At 44.8% G+C, this 24,088-nt stretch overlaps 1 long non-coding RNA gene and 1 pseudogene across 1 annotated transcript; both read left to right on the forward strand.

Annotated features, from left to right (window-relative positions):
- Nucleotides 1-1,525: 1,525 nt before the first annotated feature.
- Nucleotides 1,526-3,246, forward strand: LOC125514244. Its single transcript, XR_007286317.1, has 2 exons — nucleotides 1,526-2,309; nucleotides 2,762-3,246. It is a non-coding gene; the product is annotated as an uncharacterized LOC125514244 (long non-coding RNA).
- A 2,793-nt stretch (nucleotides 3,247-6,039) lies between these two features.
- Nucleotides 6,040-15,528, forward strand: LOC125513648 (annotated as a pseudogene).
- The last annotated feature ends 8,560 nt before the right edge of the window (nucleotides 15,529-24,088 follow it).

A 24,088-nucleotide genomic window follows, 5' to 3' on the forward strand; every position in this document is an offset into this window, starting at 1 on the left:
GCATTATTTATCTGGGTTCGCGGCCATGATACGGTCAGAGCCCTATCCCCCTGTCGTCGCGATTCCCCCACCCCTCCTGATTTCTTGCCGCCGGCTACCACCATCCGCTCCTCCGGCGTCAGATCCTCCACCGCTCCCCCTCATGTGGCGTGGGATGTGGAGCGCCAGCCGCTCCGTCGGTGGTGACGACGACGAGGAGCTCAAGTGATGCGTCGCCGCCAATGCTGCGTAGAAGCACTCCGTCGGTGTCCCTCCTAGGCCGTGAGATAGAGGAGTACGACGGCGGCACAGTCAAATCTCTGGCACATGCAGCTCCTCTGGCGTGATCGAGCACCTCACACACGCTGCTGCCGCCGGTCAAGAGGGACGCGGGCGAGCTCCAACCACTCCACGCGGTCAAGAGTGAGGTGGATGAGCTCCACGGGTGAAGAGGGAGCCCGACACGAAGGAGCTACACGCCGGCATTGTCAGCCCCGAGGACTACCTCCCCCCTCCGAGGCGGATGCCATCGAGGCATCAATCCTCGAGCGCGGCGCGTGGGAGCAGGAAGAGCTGGTGCAACACCGACGCCGGGACGAGGAAATCAACTAGCTCATGTTCGAGTAGGGCCTCACGAAGGCGCGGGAGTTCGAGGAAAAGAAGGAGGCGTGGCACCACGAAGCCGCCGCATAGGACTCCATCTACATCGACCTCACCTCTGACGACGACGGCGAGTGATCGCCGCCATGCCACCGCCGCACCCGGAGGGCTCCGGTGAGCCCCATTTTGGGTTGTAGGTTAGGGTTAGGCCGAAGCTGTGCGAATCTATACTATGTACTTGATGACCTTGTATATGTATGGATGATGAACTTCTATGCACTATTGTCATCTTTCGTGCCAAACTTCTTTTTAAAATTTATAGTTTCGATTGCGGTTTCTGTTCTTCCAAAGAGAAATCAACCCGTATATGATCGAAAACGCGAACTGTAAACCCCTTATAAGGGATGCTAGAGATGCTCTAACATGGTGCATATAGCAAAGCTCTTACTTTAACATCATTTTACTGCTATCTAAATTGCTTCAAGGAAAAACATGATACTCTATCACGCCAACAACACATATATTCTGATGCTTATGTCCAGCGTAATCCAATGTTAATAAAGAGTTCACTTTTATAAAATAAATTAAAAATCCATGTTTTTTTGAAAAGCAAAAAAATAAAAAGTATTCACAGATTATTCAATGAACCCCTACTCTTCTGTCACGTGAAGAAAGCTAAGGTGGCTTCTTAACATCCGAAGTTCAGACTCCAAAAAGTAATAATCAATGTATTCTTATTATCGACGTTTATCAACATTGAATGTAAAAAATGAGCGTAATAGCATATGGACCAGGTTTTGTGAGTTTATATGCCCGTTGCAACGCAAGGGCATTTGTACTTATATATAGCAATAATAAAGCACGAGTTGAGTCTGCCGGGTTCACCGTCGTGGCGTTTTTACACAAAGGTCCATGTGGTTTCTGATAGCTAAACCCACAGTCCAGTAAATAAGTGGAAAAAACGTTTCAGATTTCTGCCCCACGGGTGAACGCGCTCGACAAAAAAACACCCCTGAGTCGAGAGACGGTGTGTCCCACCCCCATCTGAATCTGTCGCCTCCCCACCATCGGCCCGCACCCTCTGTTGCGGCGTCCTCCCCGCACTGCGGCCTGCCTCCTCTCCACCGCGCCCTCCCCCCCGCGCCGTCCGAGTCATCCGCGCGCAGTTCACCGATGCCGAGGCCCAGGCCGCCGCGCTCCGGGCCCGCGCCGACCGGCCCGAGTACGTGTTGCCGGCCGCGACGGGCTACTGGACACGCTCCTCGCCGCCACGAGCAACGAGCATTGGGACGAGAAGAGGGAGGTGGAGGCAGTGGAGGAGCCGGTTGGAGGAGGTGGATCGGAAGGTGGAGGCGGCGGAGGAGGGGAAGGGGATGACGGGGACAGATCGGACTACACGCCGGAGGACGAGGGCACCGCACGGCCTACCGTCGCGTCTTAGCTACAAGGTCGTCTCTGCCGTCGCGCAGCACCGACCGCCTTGCCCCGATTAGCTCTTGGATACACGGACGACCGGATGTGCTCCAGCGCCGCCGCCTATGGGCGACTCCCCAACGACGGGTCGTCCCTTCCTCATGGTCTTGGACCTATCTCTTGTTAGATCTAATTGTATCCCTGTTTGTGGTGATTGGGTTGGGGTAGACGAGTCAACAATGAAGCTCGGTGACGTGATATGGCGCCCAGTGTAGGTGGCCATGGTGGACCTGAAGCTGGCTGAGATAAGCGATGGGGTCAGTGTTATGCTCCTCCCATTCTCATTAACCAAATATTGGAGACTGTGGTTGCATGACTGGTGTATATATCCACTTGGACCACCAAAATCAAACTGATAGCAAGAACCAGAAATAGTGCTGATTTATAGTTCGTAAACAGATCCATATTAGTTCAGAGATCCACACAACAAATCTGTACATTCAGAATGACCACCAAAATCCAGCAGTACAATTAACTAGATTGGAAGAATTTATTTGATCAATATGTGCACATGAAACAATAAATTAACCCATGTGAACTATCCATGGAATTATGCAATGCACAGACAAATATTCGGAAAACATGATGTTTCATTCCGAGGCTATAGTTACATCACTGAAACCAAACAATTATATATGATTCCCCATAGACAGATTGCACCAAACACTCTGGTTACTTGCCTACAGCTAATTATTTTACTTAATGACAGGTATGTATCAAATTATGGAGCTTGGGGATCTGTCTTGCCTGTTGTATGAACCAAAACAGCAGCCTCACTCTCTTCTTGGTATTCAATTACATTGAGCTGCTTCTCGAATGTCCCATCGCATACCGGCTGCAGCACCCGGAGCTCATTATCTGATACATGATCAAGATCCATCGCCACTGACAGTCGCGCAATTGGCTGCAAGGCTTGCCCGGATGACTCTGAATCGAAACCAATCCTAGACTGGGAGTTGTATGCATCGTCCATTTGCGTAGATCCAGCCAAAGCACTTATCACAGTCCGCCAAATAGGCAATCTATGTAACGCAAGGCAAATCTAGCTTAGAAATCTACACAGAACCTGCACTATGATTGGCTAAATCAACTCCCTTAGGTTCATGTTCCGTATACTTTGTTTTTCTAACCCATTCCCTGTATAGGCACTCTTGTTGGCAGCACAGGTTCAGGCCATATTCAATTATCAACTAATTATCAAGTGGAGTTGCAGATTATGAATAGGGGAATGATCATAGATGGCAACACCTGTAGTAAGATTTATCTTGATGAAGAGGCACTTGATTCACAAGTAGTTTTAGTGTTTGTTCTAGATAGCTCAAGTACTTAAGCTTCTGCAATCATGATAATCAAAAGAAGGGACCATTTAGTCAGGTCCCATTAACCAAATGCTTCACATATATTAGTCTGTATATGTTGATAGAGATGCACGGGATTCACAAGTAGTTTTAGCATTTTAGTCTCATGACATTCATGATTTTAGGATCCAACCTTTGACTAGGTTGTATATCACACCCACTAATGGTAGAGCCCTGTTTGAATACCAAATATCCTAGACGGGCAGCCTTTAGTTTGAACTTTGGATCCATTTCTTATCTCCAGTTAGCATGTTTTATAAATAATATCCTATTCTATAGCGCTAGCTTGAGCCTTGAACACCATTTTTCATTTTTTCTTTTCTAAAACCAACATCAACATTCATTCCAATTCATCTCTTCTTTCTGTAATACATGCTTTCAAGGAAAAATATATGTGCAACTACTTTAGGGGATAAGTGTTGTGCATGTTAGCCAGCAGAAATCTTATGTGTTTGAGTTTGTAATCCATATGAAACTAATAATTTCACCACGAGCAGTCTGAATTTGGATAGGACCCTTGCCTAGATCACATAGTTCTAGCTATTCATTTTATATTGGTCCATGATTTGGCAGTCTGTGTTTAATTCCATGTTTGTTTAAAATCCATGAACAAATAAGTTATGTTTCTCCTTGTTTGATTCAAGTTTGAAAGTCTGAATTTGCATAGGACCATTGCGCAGATCACATAGTTCTAGCTGTTCACATTATTTTATTTTGCCTTTTGAGTTTGTTGATATGAACTTTTGTTGGCTGTCATATTATGACTATGAAAAGTTCATATAACTGATATAGCCTTAAATCATACACGAGAAGTCCATGGTTGAGTACAAATGCTATATATTTGGAGAGATAATGCACCACTCAAACAGTGCTCTCTGCCCATATTTAGTACAATCAACAACAAAGTTGACACCTAAGGTCTGAGTAATGCTGAACTTTTTGATCTTTTTATTAACCACGTCAGTGGCTAAAAGAATTCATGAGTAGTAACACAGACTAAGAATGGATTTTCCGACATGAAAGTATCCTTGAGAGCACATCAGCGCCTGAAACTGATGCTCTCGCAGCTCTACACTTTTTCTTCTTCTTTCCGGACACCTGCCAGCCCAAGCATGCAAGAGCAGCAGCATGAGGCCGTGATGTGCAACAACATCAGAGCGCTCTCACTGCAGCGGAACTACTCGGGCGTCTCTAACGACAACATGCTTGATATTGAAGTTGAAGAGGGTAGCACGGTTGAGCTGAAGCGGTATGAAAACATTAACTTTTATTAAAAATAAGGATATTTCCATGTTTAACCATATTGTCGACATTTATTAAAATTGGATATAAAAAAGATGCACAATGACACATGAAGCAGGTTGTGCCCCTTTTATTGCCCGGTATAATGCACGGGCATTTGTACTAGTATGTACTCATTTAGGGTGTAGTTACTTGTTGAAATCTCTAGAAAGGCAAATAATCCTTTCTGGTTTACATGGCTATATTAGCAAGTACTACAATAGTGGGCTTATAGCTTGCTTACATAACAATTTTGTCTCATGCAAGAGCCTGGCTATATGCGTGCTCCAAGGCTCCGCACCACGCCCCACTCCTACACAAAGACTGCCACACGAGCGTTCACAACTACCACGTTCGGGTTGCGCTTGGCTCTCGCCTCTTCGAGAAGACGAACAATGATGTTACTACTTCTACAATATCGAATCAACTGTTGCATGTCTGTCGTGCTGGAGGGACAGCTTGTTGTAGTAAGCAAAAGCCTGTCCTCATCTGCGAGCCACCACACACATGGACGAGGGAGAAGGCGTGTAGTAGTAAAATCAAACTTCTCCTCGTTGTACGTGTTGACGCGACACATCATAGCACTAGCCCCACATGCTTGCCTCTAAACTTGGCTAAAAGACCCGCAGTGTACAATATATTTGCTGCAACCTCTAACATTTACCGCACCACAAATTAAAAAAGTATATTCCCGTCTTGACAAGATGAGCGTGCAAACTAAAATCACCAGGATGACAGGTTGGGCCAGAACATTATTTTAATCAAAAATTTCTTCGAGACGGCCTCATAGCATGGAGCCGACCCCAATGATTTTAAGCTTAGAGGCACAGTACATGCTATTCTAGACTACTCTACACATGAAACTGCCACACGAGCGTCCGGGTTGCGCTTGGCTCTTCGCCTCTTTGGGAAGTCGAACAATGATGGTACTACTGCAGTGGAGTAATACAATATGCTTTTGGCCATCTGACACCGAATGAACCGCTGCATGTCCACCGCGTACGGGAGGTAGAGCGTGTAGCGAAAGCTTCTCCTAGTCCTGCGACCCACCACACTCATGGGCGAGGGAGAGGGCATTGTAATCAAACTTCTCCTTGTTGTACGAGTTGACGTGACACATCAAAGCAGTGCACTTGATATATTTCAATAATTTGCGTTTACCGATGCATTAATTACAACGCATGCATGCATGTCGTGACTTTCCTTTTGATACTTGCATGTGTTGATTTAATGCACCTTGAAGTAGTATGAATATGTGACGGTAAAACTTTGTAATGCCCCGGCCCTAAAGCGAGAGATGGTTGTGCATGAGGAGGACGAGATCATGCCGACGGAACATGACCTAATGATGGAGCTCTCTATGGTCTCTATGGACCTCTCCTTGCTCCACTGCCCTTTGTGCCTCCGCCCCTTGAAGCCTCCAGTGTATGAGGTTTGAATACACCTCGTCCGTTCTACTAATCGAGCAAGGTGCAGGTTTCTTGATTGATGTGATGTTCGATTGATTTGTGCAGTGCAAGGGAGGGCACCTGGCTTGCGCGGACTGCTGCGGCAAGCGCCCGGGGAAGCAGCGGCAGTGCCAAAAGTGAGAGCGCAGCGGTGGCTTCGACGTGCGGAACACGGCGGTGAATGCCGTCCTCTCCTAGGTGACGGTGGAGTGTGTGCACAAAGGCTGTGGGCTCTACTTCACTTACCACAAGCTCGCCGATCACCAGAGCGTGTGTTCGCTCGCACCCTACAAATGCCTTGTGCCCGTCTGCGGATACGAAGGCCCGCCGCCGCCGCTCTCCCACCACATCAGCACTGTGCATCCCATGCCCTGAAGGAAATATGCCCTAGAGGCAATAATAAAGTTATTATTTATTTCCTTATATCATGATAAATTTTTATTATTCGTGCTAGAATTGTATTAACCGGAAACATAATACATGTGTGAATACATAGACAAACGGAGTGTCACTAGTATGCCTCTACTTGACTAGCTCGTTAATCAAAAATGGTTATGTTTCCTAACCATGGACAAAGAGTTGTTATTTGATTAACGGGATCACGTCATTAGTTGAATGATCTGATTGACATGACCCATTCCATTAGCTTAGCACCCGATCGTTTAGTATGTTGTTATTGCTTTCTTCATGACTTATACATGTTCCTATGACTATGAGATTATGCAACTCCCGTTTGCCGGAGGAACACTTTGTGTGCTACCAAACGTCACAACGTAACTGGGTGATTATAAAGAAGCTCTACAGGTGTCTCCAAAGGTACATGTTGGGTTGGCGTATTTCGAGATTAGGATTTGTCACTCCGAATGTCGGAGAGGTATCTCTGGGCCCTCTCGATAATGCACATCACTTAAGCCTTGCAAGCATTGCAACTAATGAGTTAGTTGTAGGATGATGTATTACGAAACGAGTAAAGAGACTTGCCGGTAATGAGATTGAACTAGGTATTGGATACCGACGATCGAATCTCAGGCAAGTAACATATCGATGACAAAGGGAACAACGTATGTTGTTATGCGGTCTGACCGATAAAGATCTTCGTAGAATATGTAGGAGCCAATATGGGCATCCAGGTCCCGCTATTGGTTATTGACCAGATACGTGTCTCGGTCATGTCTACATTGTTCTCGAACCGTAGGGTCCGCACGCTTAAGGTTTCGATGACAGTTATATTATGAGTTTATGAGTTTTGATGTACCGAAGGAGTTCGGAGTCCCGGATGAGATCGGGGACATGACGAGGAGTCTCGAAATGGTCGAGATGTAAAGATCGATATATTGGACGACTATATTCGGACATCGGAAAGGTTCCGAGTGATTCGGGTATTTTTCGGAGTATCGGGGAGTTACGGGAATACGGGGGGAGAAGTATTGGGCCTTATTGGGCCATACGGGAAAGAGAGAGGGGCTGCCTAGGGCAGGCCGCGCCCCCCCCCAAGGCCTAGTCCGAATTGGACTAGGGGGAGGAGCTGCGCCCCCTCCTTCCTTCCCTTCTCCCTTCCCCTTCCTTGTCTCCTACTCCTACTACATGGAAGGACTCCTAGTTGGACTAGAAAAGGGGGAATCCTACTCCCGGTGGGAGTAGGACTCCCCTAGGGCGCGCCATAGAGAGGGCCAGCCCTCCCCTCCTCCACTCCTTTATATACGGGGGCAGGGGGCACCCCATAGACACAAGTTGATCTTCGTGATCGTTCCTTAGCCGTGTGCGGTGCCCCCCTCCACCATATTCCACCTCGGTCATATTGTAGCAGTGCTTAGGCGAAGCCCTGCGACGGTTGAACATCAAGATCGTCACCACGCCGTCGTGCTGACGGAACTCCTCCCCGAAGCCTTGCTGGATCGGAGCCCGGGGAGCGTCATCGAGCTGAACGTGTGCCAAGAACTCGGAGGTACCGGAGTAACGGTGCTTGGATCGGTTGGACCGGGAAGACGTACGACTACTTCCTCTACGTTGCATCAACGCTTCCGCTTCGGTCTACGAGGGTACGTAGACAACACTCTCCCATCTCGTTGCTATGGATCACCATGATCTTGCGTGTGCGTAGGAAATTTTTTGAAATTACTACGTTCCCCAACAGTGGCATCCGAGCCTAGGTTTTTATGGTTTGATGTTATATGCACGAGTAGAACACAAGTGAGTTGTGGGCGATATAAGTCATACTGCTTACCAGCATGTCATACTTTGGTTCGGCGGTATTGTTGGATGAAGCAGCCCGAACCGACATTACGCGTACGCTTACGCGAGACTGGTTCTACCGCCGTGCTTTGCACACAGGTGGCTGGCGGGTGTCAGTTTCTCCAACTTTAGTTGAACCGAGTGTGGCTACGCCCGGTCCTTGCGAAGGTTAAAACAGCACCAACTTGACAAACATGCGTAGGTAAGATTGGTTCTTGCTTAAGCCCGTAGCAGCCACGTAAAACTTGCAACAACAAAGTAGAGGACGTCTAACTTGTTTTTGCAGGGCATGTTGTGATGTGATATGGTCAAAACATGATGAGATATAAGTTGTTGTATGAGATGATCATGTTTTGTTGAAGTTATCGGCAACTGGCAAAAGCCTTATGGTTGTCTCTTTATTGCATAAGATGCAAGCGCCAAATAATTGCTTTACTTTATCGCTATGCGATAGCAATAGTTGCAAGAGCAATAGTTGGCGAGACGACCATGTGACGACATATTGATATAGATCAAGATGATGGAGATCATGGTGTCATGCCGGTGACGATGGAAATCATGACGATGCTTTGGAGATGGAGATCAAAGGCACAAGATGATGATGGCCATATCATGTCACATATTTTGATTGCATGTGATGTTTATCTTTTATGCATCTTATCTTGCTTTGATTGACGGTAGCATTATAAGATGATTCCTCACTAAATTTCAAGATAAAAGTGTTCTCCCTGAGTATGCACCGTTGCCAAAGTTCGTCGTGCCCAAACACCACGTGATGATCGGGTGTGATAAGCTCTACGTCCATCTACAACGGGTGCAAGCCAGTTTTGTACACACAGAATATTCAGGTTAAACTTGACGAGCCTAGCATATGCAGATATGGCCTCAGAACACTGAGACCGAAAGGTCGAGCGTGAATCATATAGTAGATATGATCAACATAGTGATGTTCACCATTGAAAGCTACTCCATTTCACGTGATGATCGGTTATGGTTTAGTTGATTTGGATCACGTGATCACTTAGAGGATTAGAGGGATGTCTATCTAAGTGGGAGTTCTTAAGTAATATGATTAATTGAACTTTAATTTATCATGAACTTAGTCCTGGTAGTATTAGCATATCTATGTTGTAGATCAATAGCTCGCGTTGTTGCTTTCATATGTTTATTTTGATATGTTCCTAGAGAAAAATTGTGTTGAAAGATGTTAGTAGCAATGATGCGGATTGGATCCGTGATCTGAGGTTTATCCTCATTGCTGCACAGAAGAATTATGTCCTTGATGCACCGCTAGGTGACAGACCTATTGCAGGAGCAGATGCAGACGTTATGAACGTTTGGCTAGCTCAATATGATGACTACTTGATAGTTTAGTGCACCATGCTTAACGGCTTAGAATCGGGACTTCAAAGACGTTTTGAACGTCATGGACCATATGAGATGTTCCAGGAGTTGAAGTTAATATTTCAAGCAAATACCCGAGTTGAGAAATATGAAGTCTCCAACAAGTTCTATAGCTAAAAGATGGAGGAGAATAGCTCAAGCAGTGAGCATGTGCTCAGATTGTCTGGGTACTACAATCACTTGAATCAAGTGGGAGTTAATCTTCCAGATAAAATAGTGATTGACAGAATTCTCTAGTCACCATCACCAAGTTAGTAGAACTTCATGATGAACTATAATATGCAAGGGATAACAGAAACAATTCCCAAGCTCTTCGTGATGCTGAAATCGACGAAGGTAGAAATCAAGAAAAACATCAAGTGTTGATGGTTAACAAGACCACTAGTTTCAAGAAAAGGGCAAAGGGAAGAAGGGGAACTTCAAGAAGAACAACAAGCAAGTTGCTGCTCAAGTGAAGAAGCCCAAGTCTGGTCCTAAGCCTGAGACTAAGTGCTTCTACTGCAAAGGGACTGGTCACTAGAAGCAGAACTGCCCCAAGTATTTGGCGTATAAGAAGGATGGCAAAGTGAACAAAAGTATATTTGATATACATGTTATTGATGTGTACTTTACTAGTGTTTATAGCAACCCCTCAGTATTTGATACAGGATCAGTTGCTAAGAGTAGTAACTCAAAACAGGAGTTGCAGAATAAACAGAGACTAGTTAAGGGTGAAGTGACGATGTGTGTTGGAAGTAGTTCCAAAATTGATATGATCATCATCGCACACTCCCCTATACTTTCGGGATTAGTGTTGAACCTAAATAAGTGTTATTTGGTTTTTGCATTGAGCATGAATATGATTTGATCATGTTTATTGCAATACGGTTATTCATTAAAGTCAGAGAATAATTGTTGTTCTGTTTACATGAATAAAACCTTCGATGGTCATACACCCAATGAAACAAGTTCATTGGATCTCGATCGTAGTGATACACACATTCATAATATTGAAACCAAAAAATGCAAAGTTAATAATGATAGTGCAACTTATTTGTGGCACTGCCGTTTAAGTCATATTGGTGTAAAGCGCATGAAGAAACTCCATGCTGATGGGCTTTTGGAATCACTTGATTATGAATCACTTGATGCTTGCGAACCATGCCTTATGGGCAAGATGACTAAAACGCCGTTCTCCGGAACAATGAAGCAAGCAACAGATTTGTTGGAAATCATACATACTGATGTATGTGGTCCGATGAATATTAAGGCTTGCAGCAGGTATCATTATTTTCTGACCTTCACAGATGATTTGAGCAGATATGGGGATATCTACTTGATGAAACATAAGTCTGAAACATTTGAACAGTTCAAAGAATTTCAGAGTGAAGTGGAAAATCATCGTGACAAGAAAATAAAAGTTTCTACGATATGATCGCAGAGGTAAAATATTTGAGTTACGAGTTTGGCCTTCAATTAAAACAATGTGAAATAGTTTCACTACTCACGCCACCTGGAACACCATAGTGTAATGGTGTGTCCGAACGTCATAACCGTACTTTATTAGATGTAGTGCGATCTATGATGTCTCTTACCGATCTACCACTATCGTTTTGGGGTTATGCATTAGAGACAACTGCATTCACGTTAAATAGGGCACCATCTAAATCCGTTGAGACGACACCGTGTGAACTATGGTTTGGCAAGAAACCTAAGCTGTCGTTTCTTAAAGTTTGGAGTTGCGATGCTTATGTGAAAAAGTTTCATCTCGATAAGCTCAAACTCAAATCGGAGAAATATGTCTTCATAGGATACCCAAAGGAGACAGTTGGGTACACCTTCTATCACAGATCCGAAGGCAAGACATTCGTTGCTAAGAATGGATCCTTTCTAGAGAAGGAGTTTCTCTCGAAAGAAGTGAGTGGGAGGAAAGTAGAAAACTTGATATGGTAATTGTACCTTCTCCCTTATTGGAAAATAGTTCATCACAGAAATCTGTTCCTGTGACTACTACACCAATTAGTGAGGAAGCTAATGATGATGATCATGTAACTTCAGATCAAGTTACTACCGAATCTCGTAGGTAAACCAGAGTGAGATCCGCACCAGAGTGGTACGGTAATCCTATTCTGGAGGTCATGTTACTTGACCATGACGAACCTACGAACTATGAGGAAGCGATGATGAGCCCAGATTCCGATAAATGGCTTGAGGCCATGAAATCTGAGATAGGATCCATGTATGAGAACAAAGTGTGGACTTTGGTGGACTTGCCCGAGGATCGGCAAGCCATTGATAATAAATGGATCTTCAAGAGGAAGACGGACACGGATAGTAGTGTTACTATCTACAAAGCTAGAATTGTCGCAAAAGTTTTTCGACAAGTTCAAGGTGTTGACTACGATGAGAGTTTCTCACTCGTATCTATGCTTAAGTCTGTCCGAATCATGTTAGCAATTGCCGCATTTTATGAAATCTGGCAAATGGATAAACAAAACTGCATTCCTTAATGGATTTATTAAAGAAGAGTTGTATGTGATGCAACAAGATGGTTTTGTCAATCCTAAAGGTGCTAACAAAATATGCAAGCTCCAGCGATCCATTTATGGACTGGTGCAAGCATCTCGGAGTTGGAATATACGCTTTGATAAGTTGATCAAAGCATATAGTTTTATACAGACTTGCGGTGAAGCCTGTATTTACAAGAAAGTGAGTGGGAGCACTACAACATTTCCAATAAGTATATGTGAATGACATATTGTTGATCGGAAATAATGTAGAATTATTCTGCAAAGCATAAAGGAGTGTTTGAAAGGAGTTTTTCAAAGAAAGACCTCGGTGAAGCTGCTTACATATTGAGTATCAAGATCTATAGAGATAGATCAAGACGCTTGATAAGTTTTTTCAATGAGTACATACCTTGACAAGATTTTGAAGTAGTTCAAAATGGAACAGTCAAAGAAAAAGTTTCTTGCCTGTGTTACAAGGTGTGAAGTTGAGTAAGACTCAAAGCCCGACCATGGCAGAAGATAGAAAGAGAATGAAAGTCATTCCCTATGCCTCAGTCATAGGTTCTATAAAGTATGCCATACTGTGTACCAGATCTATTGTATACCATACACTGTGTTAAGAGAGGGAGTACAATAGTGATCTAGGAGTAGATCAATGGACAGCGGTCAAAATTATCCTTACTGGAATAAGGATATGTTTCTCGATTACAGAGGTGACAAAAGGTTCGTCGTAAAGGGTTACATCGATGCAAGTTTTGACACTGATCCAGATGACTCTAAGTCTCAATCTGGATACATATTGAAAGTGGGAGCAATTAACTAGGGTAGCTCCATGCAGAGCATTGTTGACATAGAAATTTGCAAAATACATGCGGATCTGAATGTGGCAGACCCATTGACTAAACTTCTCTCACAAGCAAAACATGATCACTTTTTTGGTCTTAATCACATAGCGATGTGAACTAGATTATTGAATCTAGTAAACCCTTTGGGTGTTAGTCACATGGAGATGTGAACCAATCACATAAAGATGTGAACTATTGATGTTAAATCACATGGCGATGTGATCTAGATTATTGACTCTAGTGCAAGTGGGAGACTGAAGGAAATATGCCCTAGAGGCAATAATAAAGTTATTATTTATTTCCTTATATCATGATAAATGTTTATTATTCATGCTAGAATTGTATTAATCAGAAACATAATACATGTGTGAATACATAGACAAACAGAGTGTCACTAGTATGCCTCTACTTGACTAGCTCGTTAATCAAAGATGGTTATATTTCCTAACCATGGACAAAGAGTTTTTATTTGATTAACGGGATCACATCATTAGTTGAATGATCTGATTGACATGACCCATTCCATTAGCTTAGCACCTGATCGTTTAGTATGTTGCTATTGCTTTCTTCATGACTTATACATGTTCCTATGATTATGAGATTATGCAACTCCCGTTTGCCGGAGGAACACTTTGTGTGCTACCAAACGTCACAACGTAACTGGGTGATTATAAAGGAGCTCTACAGGTGTCTCCAAAGGTACATGTTGGGTTGGCGTATTTCGAGATTAGGATTTGTCACTCCGAATGTCGGAGAGGTATCTCTGGGCCCTCTCGGTAATGCACATCACTTAAGCCTTGCAAGGATTGCAACTAATGAGTTAGTTGTAGGATGATGTATTACAGAACTACTAAAGAGACTTGCCGGTAACGAGATTGAACTAGGTATTGGATACCGACGATCGAATCTCAGGCAAGTAACATACCGATGACAAAGGGAACAACGTATGTTGTTATGCGGTCTGACCGATAAAGATCTTCGTAGAATATGTAGGAGCCAATATGGGCATCCAGGTCCCGCTATTGGTTATTGACCGGAGACGTATCTCGGTCATGTCTACATTGTTCTCGAACCGTAGGGTCCGCACGCTTAAGGTTTCGATGATAGTTATATTATGAGTTTATGAGTTTTGATGTACCAAAGGAGTTCGGAGTCCCGGATGAGATCGGGGACATGACGAGGAGTCTCGAAATGGTCGAGACGTAAAGATCGATATATTGGACGACTATATTCGGACATCGAAAAGATTCCGAGTGATTCGGGTATTTTTCAGAGTACCGGGGAGTTACGGGAATACGGGGGGAGAAGTATTGGGCCTTATTGGGCCTTACGGGAAAGAGAGAGGGGCTGCCTAGGGCAGGCCGAGCGCCCCCCAAGGCCTAGTCCGAATTGAACTAGGGGGAGGAGCTGCGCCCCCTCCTTCCTTCCCTTCTCCCTTCCCCTTCCTTGTCTCCTACTCCTACTACATGGAAGGACTCCTAGTTGGACTAGGAAAGGGGGAATCCTACTCCCGGTGGGAGTAGGACTCCCCTAGGGCGCGCCATAGAGAGGGCCGGCCCTCCCCTCCTCCACTCCTTTATATACGAGGGCAGGGGGCACCCCATAGACACAAGTTGATCTTCGTGATCGTTCCTTAGCCGTGTGCGGTGCCCCCCTCCACCATATTCCACCTCGGTCATATTGTAGCAGTGCTTAGGCGAAGCCCTGCGACAGTTGAACATCAAGATCGTCACCACGCCGTCGTGCTGACGGAACTCCTCCCCGAAGCTTTGCTGGATCGGAGCCCGGGGAGCGTCATCGAGCTGAACGTGTGCCAAGAACTCGGAGGTACCGGAGTAACGGTGCTTGGATCGGTTGGACCGGGAAGACGTACGACTACTTCCTCTACGTTGCATCAACGCTTCCGCTTCGGTCTACGAGGGTACGTAGACAACACTCTCCCATCTCGTTGCTATGCATCACCATGATCTTGCGTGTGCGTAGGAATTTTTTTGAAATTACTACGTTCCCCAACATGCCCATGCACAGGATCCAGAACGGGAAGGTGCTCCAGCTGCAAGTGCCACTGTCGGAGCCACGGCTCTTGCTGTTCGCGGAGGAGGACGGCCGCATGTTTTTGTTGGTCGGCGGAATGCTCGACATCGGCGCGCCTATCGCCGTGTTGGTCATCTTCATCAGAGCAGGGGCGTCCCCACTGCTGCACTACATGGCCAAGCTGTGGGCGAACGGCCCGGCACGGGAGCCCAAAGGCAGGAACGACACCGTCAAGGTGGAAATGGAGGTGACAAGCAGCAAGGATCCTAGCGTCGTCGCCGTGCAGGAGCTGACCTTCTTCATAGTTCCGCCCAAGCTGCTGGCCGGGGCTGGGTTGTCGAGGACGGCCTCTTTCCACATTCAGATTGACAAGATCACCTCCTAAATGATTCTACAGTGCCTTCTGTTTATCTTAGTAATATGCTAATATAGGGGTTAGCTCGGTCTACTTTAGCTTAAGAGATGGTGGGTTTTGGTGGTGATGCAGCAATTACTTCGACATCAGATCAATTGTTAAAGTAATTTCCAACAGGCAAACGGATATTTTGTGTCCGTTGGATATAAAGATCCCTTTGGTAAGAAGTATAAGCAGCTTAGTATATGCTTGTTTCAGAAAGTGTTGCATACTTGTGCGAGTTGATGCGACACATCAAAGTAGTACTACTACTAGTAGTACTCACCCGACTGCGCACCATGCAGACGAAGCTCGTGTCATGCTGGTGCCGTGTACGGTCTGCACATTAACTAAAACATCGCGCCTCCAGAGTACAAGTGTATTTGGGTGGCATCGACCTAGGGAGCTAGAGATGGTGCATGCGAGAAGTCCCGAGAGACTAGATGTGTGCGTGGGAAAGAGGGAGAGAGACGATATGTGTTGATGTATTGCATGTGAAAAAAGACTAGTGTATAGCCCGCCATGAGGCTATTCCTATCGAATGCCCCAATAACCATAAGATATGTATCCAACGGTGCCAGTTATTGCACGTACATAGCAGTAGAAAAAGAAGTACCATGGCATATGATACACCATGGCCGAGAACACGTGCCCACATTACGCCATCCGGAAATAGTGCCGCACTTCGAAAAAGAAGTACCATGGCATAAATTTTGAGCTTGCGTCTCATCACATTCCAAATTACCACCACGCCATATTTAATTGCAAACCTATTCACACTGATCACAACCTAAACGGTTTCCCACTTAGGAGTGTATCAGTACTCGGTTATAAATACTACTATGCCATGATGACTGCACATTCCTCCTCAACTCCTCATCCACAAAAACAAACAAGTCATTTAGCATCCTTCCCTTGCGTCTGCCATGGCCAACGTGAGTTCTGGGTCGAGAGGTTACCACCAGGGAGAGGCGAGCATAGAAGTGTAAGCACGAGAGATGTCTCGCCATGCTGCGAAAGCACCCGACATGTCTCGCCGCGTGGAAGTAGCAGCATAGAGGTCCCGCGTGCCGCCGAAGTAGCACGGAGGTCCCGCCGCATCGTCGATGCAGCAGACTGGTCCGGCTGTGCCGCAGAAGCAGCAGAGATGTCCCGCCGCACTGCGAATGTAGAAGAGACGTCCCGCTGCACCGCGGTGGCCTGGGAAAATGTCTTGCGAGCAGGCGATGACTCTTCCATGCGCTTGCATGCGATCGTCCATAGCCAGATGGGTCAGATCTCCGGCTGGGCGAGGTTGCAGGACGACATGAAAGCCTCGTTTGAACAGGCTACTGGCGTCATCCATCAACTACGGGAGGGCAATGCGAAGCTCCAGGCTGGAAGGGCGAAGCAGGCGGAGGAGACCGCTGCCTTGTTGAAGAGGACATGCGTCATCGTCAAGAAACTTATGGACGAGAATACCATGCTATGCATCGAGCGCGAAAGACTGGTGAAGTAATCCTTGGATGCTGCCAAGCAGCGTGTTAAGGCATCAAACTGATGAAAGAGATCATCGCCGCTCGCCGCGGGAACTAGTCTCCGCGACCTACAGCGCATCAAGAAAGTAGAGATTAGCGAGCCATATCGTTGTATGCGTCTTCCTTCTTCTTTTGCCCTTGTGTATTTCGGGTGTAGCCGCATGTGGCTTTTTTTGATTATCTTCCTAATTATGTAAGACAATTATTATCCACTGTCGTCGTCCTTATATATTCATCAGTCTTTCTATAAGTCGCAATAGATGCTATATAGGTCCGTCGAATCTTACATCAAGATCCGTGCAAAATTTTGTTTTCATATTTTCTTTTCTCTCTCTTAAATTTCAGTCGAGTGAGACATAGCCACGCCATTAAACAGGGGCTCTGGCACCATTAATGGAGACCTTGGGAGAGAGGTGGGCGGCAGATGGAGGTCAAAGGGCTCTCGTCCTGATAAGCATGCACAAGGGTCTGATCGCACGCCTCCCATACTCAAATAGCTACCCTGCACAGCGCCTCCTAGCTAATAAAAAAGGGGACGCGTGGCGACACGTAAATGGTAAGTAGAATACCCACGGTTTCAATAATACTTGTGTTTCCGATTGTAACATGATAACACTTGTTCCAAAATGACTTTGTTGATTGTTACTGTGTGCGCCTTCGCAAATCGAACAACAAAATTACCACAACATGTTTTGCCATGTCATGACACCAAGCCAAGTTTCATGATTTCCATGCGTGTTTTGGATTTACAGGAATTAAAAAACCAAGTTTCTCAATGTCTCCGGCCGAGCCACGACGCCCAGATGTTTGAATTTCATTCCCATTTCTTGCATGGGACCTAGAAATTTACCCGAGGACACACATGTGATTTTTTAACCAACTTTGGTGCACTGTAGCATGTGCTTGTAGTTAAAATTTGAATTATGCACATTAAATGACCAGAAACTCATTTAATGTATAAAAAGGACAAACAAACCCGGAATAATTCCAAAATTTAATATGACACTCATATAGTTCTATGTTGCCTCTGTAAAGAAAATCAAGGGGGAGGCATATTATATTGTTTCATACACAAAGGTGACACGTTCCCTCTCAGAACCATGATCATTGCTGAGAGAAGCTATGGTTTGAAAGAAGCTTATACCAAGATTTGTTGCAATTTAGCCAAATTTTTTACCATAGCATGTTAGTATCATGACATGACACCATGCCAAGTTTCATGATTTTCACGCATGTTTTGGATTTACAAGAATTTTAAAACTAAGTTTCTCAATGTTCTCGGCCGAGCCACGACACCCAGATGTTTGAATTTCATTCCCGTTTCTTGCATGTGATCTAGAAATTCACCCGAGGCACACATGTTACTTTTCAACCAACTTTGTTGCACTGGAGCATGTGCTTGTAGATTAAAATTGAATTATGCACATTAAATGACCAGAAACTCAATTAATGTATAAAAAAGGCCAAACAAACCCGGACTAATCAGAAAATTTAACACGACAGTCATATAGTTCTTTGTTGCCTCTGTAAAGAAAATCGGTGGGGGGGGCAGCGTATATCGCTTCGCACAAAGGTGACACGTTCCCTCTTAGAACCACAAGCCTTCTTGAGAGAAGCTCCGGTTTGCAAGATGCTTATACCAAAACTTGTTCCAATTCGGCCAAGTTTTTTACCACAACATGTTAGTGCCATGACATGACACCATGCCAAGTTTCATGATTTCCATGTGAGTTTTGGATTTACAGGAATTTTAAAACCAAGTTTCTCAATGTTCTCGGTCGAGTCACGACGCCTAGATGTTTGAATTTTAATCTCATTTCTTGCATGGGAACTAGAAATTCACCCAAGGGCGCACATGTGATTTTTCAACCAACTTTTGTGCACCGGAGCATGTGCTTGCAGTTCAAAATCGAATTATGCACATTAAATGTCCAGAAACTCAATTAATATATAAAAAAGACCAAACGAACCCGGAATAATTCCAAATTTTAACAAAATGTAAACTTAATTAGTATCTTCTCTATGTGCGAATTTAATAAATGTCTATTATATATGTTTTCTACCCTATTCAAATTTAGTAGATATGACAGTTTAATGCTCTCACATAATCTGTTATTGGCACTATAGGGGATGTTGATTCCTATCAACTACCATATACTAAAGGTTAAATCAGGTACATAATCATCTTCTCTGTTTTGCACAGTGCACTACCAACCCCTATACGATGATGCACATTAAATGTTGATACGAGTTTTATAAAAACCAGAGGCTTAAAGTTGATTTTCATATTGTTTGAAATTGTGTCAATAAAGATTTTTTAAGAATATTGTTTGCTGATGTTGTCGGATGTGTGTATGAAAGATGTTTTTCCCTCCCGTTGCAACGCACGGGCATGTTTTGCTAGTGTATAAAAAAGGTCTAAAGAACCTGAAATAATTCCAAAATTTAACAGGGCACTCATATAGTTCTATGTTGCCTCTGTAAAGAAATCAGGGGGGAGGCAGTGTATATCATTTCGCAGACAAAGGTGACACGTTCCCTCTCGGAACCACGAGGCTTGTTGAGAGAATCTCTGGTTTTGCAAGAAGCTTATACCAAAACTTGTCCCAATTCAGCCAAAAATTATACATATGAAAATAGAGTTTAGATTATCCCAAACATCTCGCTACCTAGACCAATGTACTGTGATTTGAATTCAACATAAAATGGATACAAATATTTGAATTGGAGATCATATGGTACATGTAGTTCATATGAAATATGATTACTGCTATATGCATGTTTTTTGTTATCAATATAGTATTTAAATGATGGTATAATTTGACAACAACCGTAGTCAAATAAGGAAAATTGATTCATATTTAGTCCATATGGTAGACGACAATATATATGTTCATAGGGTGAAGTAAAATGTTCATATATGATGGAAGATCAAAATGTAGGACTACATCCATTATAAACCGCAAGGTCACCTAACGATATATTCGAATTCAACATAACGTGGATTGAAAAATTGAAATTCGAGATCCTGGCATCTGTAATCATATAAAAAGGGACATGACTCTTTCTTGTGGTGGGAATTGATTTGTTTTTTGTTGTTGTTGACGGAAGTGCGAATTGATTTGGTACTGTACATGGTAACCTTTTTCTCCCTTTTTTTTACATTTTCTTGTAGTTTTTTCAATGGCATTTATAGCAATATAGTAAAAGGGGACATGACTCTCTCGTGTCTTGTATCAATTTTTTTGTAGATGTTAAGTTTGTTCAGCCGAACATGGAATCCGTGCCTTGTTATCCCAAAAATTTCAAGCTCAAGTATATTTTGTCTCATCTGCTGTGAAACTCCCGCCTCTTCAACCCGCGCTGCACCTTGTTATCTCGAAATTTCGATGCGCGCGGAAACTCCATCATCATCCGAAATTGGTCCCGCAGCCCAAACAAGCGAAATCCTCCTTCTACCCCTTAGCCAGAAATGCCGGCTCAACGTCGCGTGGTCGAAACCAGTGGGGGTACGCTGGTAACTTACCCTACATTTCAGAAAAGCGTGTCCCTAAGCCATGGCCCCCCTACCTTCCCCTTCGCCCCCATTCATACACTGAGGCCGCCAAAACTTGTGAAACCCCACGCTCCTCCATCGGCCTCCCGACCGCCGCCCAGCTGGAGACTCTTCCACGACGACATCGTCCACTGCAATAGATCACCGTCCCTCATCCACTGCACCGGATGAGGATCGCCGACCCGTCCTACACCTCCAAGGAGCTGCCCTGACGTTCGCGTCGTCTATCGCGCCACCTCCATCCCCACAGCACCGTCTTGACCTGCCCCACCGGAACCGCAACACCATCACCAATTCCTCCAATGAAGCCGAGGCCCACTCGGGGCCACCAAGGAGGTTCTGCACTCACCGCTGCATTTTATCTTTTATTCGATCTCACGGGGCTTCCGATGCTCGATACCGAGCAGCCATGGCGGGTCTCCATCGACGGCGCCGTCGCCCGCCACTTCATCCACGACGTCTCTCCCCCATGTCATTGCTTCCTCGACGATGACTTCCATACCGGCACTAGCTGCTGCTGCTCCGGCTCTCGCTCATGTCGCGACTCTGTTCTTTCTGTTGGTCGCGCTGCTGCACTGCTCTTGCTTTCGTTCGTGCTGCTGCTGTGCTGCTATTGCTGTCGTTTGTGCTGCTGCTCCGCTCTTGCTCTCATTCGTGTTGCTGCTCTGCTGTTGCCCTCGCTCGCACTGCTGCTGCTGCACGACGTCCGACAGCTAAAGGAGTTGCTGCTTTAGCACTCGCTCGCGGTGCTGCTGCCCGAGTTGCTCTCTGCTAGTGTGTTCCCTGCTCGAGTGTCTGCTAATTTAGATCACTTATTCTCTGCTACTAGTGCTCGGACACCCTAAACTTCTATTGCAATGCTCTACTACTAGTTCAATCAGTTTTGACAGCAAATTTCAGTTTCGCCCTAAACTTCAGATTAACGTTGTCTGTGTTGTCCTAATTCAGCCTCGCCGCCGTACACCTCACCGGAGCTGCTCCAACGACGGAACCGTCCATCACAGTGGAGCAGTACCCTCGGTGCTGTTTCTAGAGGCCTCAGATCTTCTTCTCCGCCTCCAACAGTAACACCAGCATCACCATCCTCCACGTCCAACCGAATGATGCTGAGGTCGACAAGGCTATGCCAAAGAGGTTCTACACTCCTCGCATCACTTTGTTACTCTGCATTCATGTCGATCCCTCAGGGATCCTTTGGTTCAAAGCAGTTGCAAATCTAGAAATAAATGAATCGTGGTCACAAAGTTAACAAGGAGAAAACTAAATGCTCTTTTGAACCACAATTTTAATCGGTTTAGCAAGATAGCCATTATATGATACTAATGTGGACCAAATCTAAGCTCACAAAATATTTCGAGGGCAGGCTTCGGCCTGTTGAAGACTGCCGCCACTGGTTCAAGAAAAAGTGAAGGTAAACATAGGAATTGGAAACTTTACTATGGTACTACTATTCGTGTATTGTGTTAGAAGGAATGGAGCAAAGCAAAACTGGAGGATTTTTTTCATTTGGTGTCTCTTTCAAAGAAAAACATAGGAATTTTAACATCCACTTGGACGTCCTTTTCAAATTAATATGCATGAAGAACAGGACTAATTGCATTTCTGGCATAATAAGATTCTTATTTTTTCATTTTCACGTGGTTTGACTTTAATTTGACCATATTTCTCCATTCCTGCGTTCTTCCAATTCATGTGAACCGAACACCCAGGTTGACTGAAATCCTATGTTTGCAAATGTTCTGTTTTGCATGTGCATTCCTATCCTATTCCCATGTTTTTCCTGTCCCTACGTTTAAAGAATCCTCCAATTGTAAGGAGCCCTTACATGTTTACTTCATTTTCAGATAGGCGTCAAAGAAAACTCTGTGTTATGTCCTACTCCTATCGTGCCATCGTCCACCCCACCTAAAGTGCACCATCGACGTAAACGTTCACTGCAACCGAGATTCCCCCTAGAATTTCTTTCGCCGCCTTAGATCATCTTCCCCGTTGCCGGCATCCACGCCAACTGCATTACCATCATCGACTGAGCTGATGAACCTGAGTACTAGACACTTCCGGAAGAGAGGTCGCACTCTTTCGTCTCTTCTTACGTTATACATCGGTTTTTATTACCTGCTACTTTATTGTCTTGTTCACCTCTTAGACTCCGAGTCAGGTCCAAACTAATGTTTAAACTTGAGTTTTATAATGCCTATGTGTCGGTGTACAAAAGTAGGGGCTCTTCTTTTGACCCCTTTACTTGTGCACGGGCAGTCAGAGCCGCGCGCTGATGACCCACAAGTATCGGGGATCTATCGTAGTCATTTCGATAAGTAAGAGTGTCAAACCCAACGAGGAGCAGAAGGAAATGATAAGCGTTTTTAGCAAGGTATTCTCTGCAAGCACTGAAATTATAGGTAACAAATAGTTTTGTGATAAGATAATTGGTAACGAGCAACAAGTAACAAAAGTAAATAAAGTGCAGCAAGGTGGCCCAATCCCTTTTGTAGCAAAGGACAAGCCTGGACAAATTCTTATATAGAGAAAAGCGCTCCCGAGGACACAGGGGAATTATCGTCATGCTAGTTTTCATCACGTTCATATGATCCGCGTTCGGTACTTTGATAATTTGGTACGTGGGTGGACCGGTGCTTGGGTACTGTCCTTACTTGGACACGCATCCCACTTATGATTAACCTCTATTGCAAGCATCCACAACTACAAAAAAAGTATTAAGGTAAACCTAACCATAGCATGAAACATATGGATCCAAATCAGCCCCTTACGAAGCAACGCATAAACTAGGGTTTAAGCTTCTGTCACTCTAGCAACCCATCATCTACTTATTACTTCCCAATGCCTTCCTCTAGGCCCAAATAATGGTGAAGTGTCATGTAGTCGACGTTCACATAACACCACTAGAGGAGAGACAACACACATCTCATCTAAATATCGAACAAATACCAAATTCACATGACTACTAATAGCAAGACTTCTCCCATGTCCCTAGGAACAAATGTAACTACTGACAAAGCATATTCACGTTCATAACCAGAGGGGTATTAATATGCATATAGGATCCGAACATATGATCTTCCACCAAATAAACCAACTAGCATCAACTACAAGGAGTAATTAACACTACTAGCAACCCACAGGTACCAATCCCAGACTTGGAGACAAGAATTGGATACAAGAGATGAACTAGGGTTTGAGAGGAGATGGTGTTCGTGAAGATGTTGATGGAGATTGACCCCCTCCCGATGAGAGGATCATTGGTGATGACGATGGCGATGATTTCCCCCTCCCGGAGGGAGATTTCCCCGGCAGAACAGCTCCGCCGGAGCCCTAGATTGATTCCGCCAAGGTTTCGCCTCGTGGCGGCGGAGTCTCGCCCCGAAAGCTGGCTTATAATTTTTTCCTCATTAAAAGACTCCATATAGCAGAAGATGGGCATCGGAGGGCCACCAGGGGGCCCACGAGGCAGGGGGCGCAC

Source organism: Triticum urartu, chromosome 6 (genome assembly GCF_003073215.2).
Source record: "Triticum urartu cultivar G1812 chromosome 6, Tu2.1, whole genome shotgun sequence".
In the NCBI taxonomy this organism is placed as follows: domain Eukaryota; kingdom Viridiplantae; phylum Streptophyta; class Magnoliopsida; order Poales; family Poaceae; genus Triticum; species Triticum urartu.